We start from the raw sequence: 2,705 nt of genomic DNA, 5'->3' as shown, positions 1-2,705 counted from the left end.
GTCTCAGAAAGCTGTGATGTGACCATGGACTGACTCCCATTTCTGCTGAGGTTAAAGGAAACATCTCAGTTTAAATACATAGAAATATAAAGCACACAAACAGAAATATAGACAGTCACTTACGCTGTCATTACTCGGTCTTCTCCTCTGATCCAGTGGCAGACAAGAGATCCAGAGAGGCCCTCCAGGGAGATGATGAGTTTCTTACCCACTGCTAACACTTTGGTGATGGGACCAGATGGATTCAGATAATCAGCTGGTGTCAAACATGCTGCCTGAAGAACAAGAGCCAACATTTAATCCTCCTTCATTTAGCAGCAGTAAAATCATCACCACTGGCAAGATCTGAATTAGATTTTCCCGAAAACACATAAAAAAAAAGTTGATTTCCTGATTAAATGTTTCCTTTAAAAAAAACAAAACAAACGAAGCTTATATTTTGTACCTGAACAAAACTTGTACTAAAACCTCTTCAAAATGTATTAGAATGACACAAAGTGATTACAGGAAATTACAGAAAGAGCAGCTAGCACTATTTCCCTCTCTGTTGCTGTGTGCTTTTTGCTGCCCTGTACACCATAACACACACACTGCCATTTGCGAAGGTAAGCTGGAGCTACACAAACATTAAAGAGTCGATGCACAGCATGAAAATGGGTGTTCACTTCTGTCTTATCTAGACTATAGGTGTCTTGTTTACCCAGATATGTATATGTGCAATTAATGCATATTTCACACTGGTCAAGAGGGGTTTATTAAAGAATAATAGTTCATTTTATGTCATCTCAGAACTATTCCCTGCTTTAAGACTTCATTGTCAGTATCACTTTCAGTTATTTGATCAGAGTTTAGTTAAAACAGCTCTTACCTCATGACTGGGTACACAGGCTGGAGTCTCCACATCATCAGAGCAGAGCACTCCGACAGCACACAGCAGCAGAACAGCTGGAGACATAGAAAACTGAATCTTTAGTTTAAATATTACTGAAAATCAAAACAAATGTATATACACCAGTGGGGAAAAACAAAACCAAAAAAAAAGTAACACAAATGCATCATTAAGAAGAAGTTATTGCTCTTCTAAGTCAGACTGTATTTATGAACTACAACTGTGTCATTAACAAAATGCTTCATAACTCAAAATGTAGCTCTGGCCAACTACAAAAACCTTGACTGCATGTCTGTGATTACCTTCGATTGTTGTTGTGCAGGAATGAATAACTCTCACTCACCTGCAATCATGTTTCTCTGCCTCCAAGTTTTCATTCTCGTATTCTGAAAGGAAAATGTGTTGCTGCAACAGCGCCACCTATATGGCAATTTCATCCCAAGGAAATGAAAAGGGCTAGTCACTATGATGGTGGAAAAACAGGACAAGAAGCGAGGATATTGCGCACCAGACGGGCAGGATTTGAGAGGGGTCCTCGCACACTCACAGTGCACCAGCAATATCCACGAACAAGACAAAACAGTTAATAATATCTTAATAATATCAAAGGAAAAACAAACACAAGTAATTAATCACAGCTGGATCATAACGGGACGCTTTCTCCATACATCCGATAGATAAACTAGCTTCACAGACGGAATACAGCATCTCTAACTAGAAACACAGAAAAAGAGCAAAGATGAGTACTGTCACGGCTCGGGGCAGCGGCCGTGTGAAGAGTGGAAAGGAGGACTCAAACGCAGCACTTACTTAGATGTGAAGGCGATTTATTGACAATACTGAACATAAAGTGGAGATGGCAAACAGAACTAAGGACGAACTAAACTGGGAGAAACTACACAAAGGAGTGGCAAACCTGAACATGAAGGGAGAACAGCAGGGAGAGCACGCAGGGGAATTCACCGGGTATGAACACAGACGAGGAAAAGAGGTAAACACACACTATAAATACACAGAGAGACACTGGGAAATCACACGCAGGTGGGAGACACAGCTGGACCTGGTTAACCTGACGAGACAGGGGAACACTGACACCAGGGACCAATAGAGGGAGCACAAACCCAGAACCCAGTATAAAAATCCCAAAACACAAACCATCCCAAACAGCCACGAATAATAATGAAAGTAATAACAATAGAGAACACCAACACAAAATCACTGAGTCATGGCCGCAGGACCATGACAAGTACAAACAAGGTTGAAACGTTGAAAGTATCTGCTCACCCAAAGCTGGCTGCCTAATCTGGAGAAGTCTGCCTCACTGCCCCTCCTACATGGAAATGGTACAGTTTCGTTTTCTGTTATTTGTTTTTCTCAATCCTTTTGTAGAAATCGACGAGTGGCTTCACATGTAAACGACATCATGTTTCACACATTCTGATGCGAAGTACTTTGACTTGAATAAAAGTCACTTCTTACCTTCTCATAAAAGTTAGATTGCTTTTCTCTTGGGACCAAAATAAAATAGACACATACACATGATTAACACAAATATATGATTACAAGCTTTTCTTTTAATGAATAAAACATATTGTACTTCAGGTATAATGCTTAAACATATACATATATATACATACATATACATATATACATGTTGTAGAGACCCACTTTTTAGCACATCCCAGCACACCCACTCACTTCACCAGATGCACCTTGTTTAGTTCTCTCACCTTTGATTGGGTGTGGTGCTTGTCCTTGATTGCACTCACCTGTCACACATTAGTCACACAGTACATAAGGACTGCATTCACTCTTT

The 2,705-nt window shown here is 40.1% G+C and overlaps 2 long non-coding RNA genes across 2 annotated transcripts; both read right to left on the bottom strand.

Moving 5' to 3' along the window:
* LOC102209979 (uncharacterized) lies at positions 1 to 902 on the bottom strand. The gene is made up of 3 exons (XR_311448.1): positions 869 to 902; positions 124 to 275; positions 1 to 42 (listed from the first exon to the last, which is right to left on the bottom strand). It is a non-coding gene; the product is annotated as an uncharacterized LOC102209979 (long non-coding RNA).
* LOC102210176 (uncharacterized) lies at positions 900 to 2,424 on the bottom strand. Its single transcript, XR_311449.1, has 3 exons — positions 2,369 to 2,424; positions 1,233 to 1,309; positions 900 to 945 (listed from the first exon to the last, which is right to left on the bottom strand). It is a non-coding gene; the product is annotated as an uncharacterized LOC102210176 (long non-coding RNA).
* Positions 2,425 to 2,705: the final 281 nt, after the last annotated feature.

Source organism: Pundamilia nyererei, unplaced genomic scaffold (assembly GCF_000239375.1).
Source record: "Pundamilia nyererei isolate P.nyererei 1_Seehausen unplaced genomic scaffold, PunNye1.0 scaffold00007, whole genome shotgun sequence".
Classification (NCBI taxonomy): domain Eukaryota; kingdom Metazoa; phylum Chordata; class Actinopteri; order Cichliformes; family Cichlidae; genus Pundamilia; species Pundamilia nyererei.
Note: the sequence above shows the minus strand (reverse complement) of the source record. Positions and strands in the feature narration are given on the sequence as shown.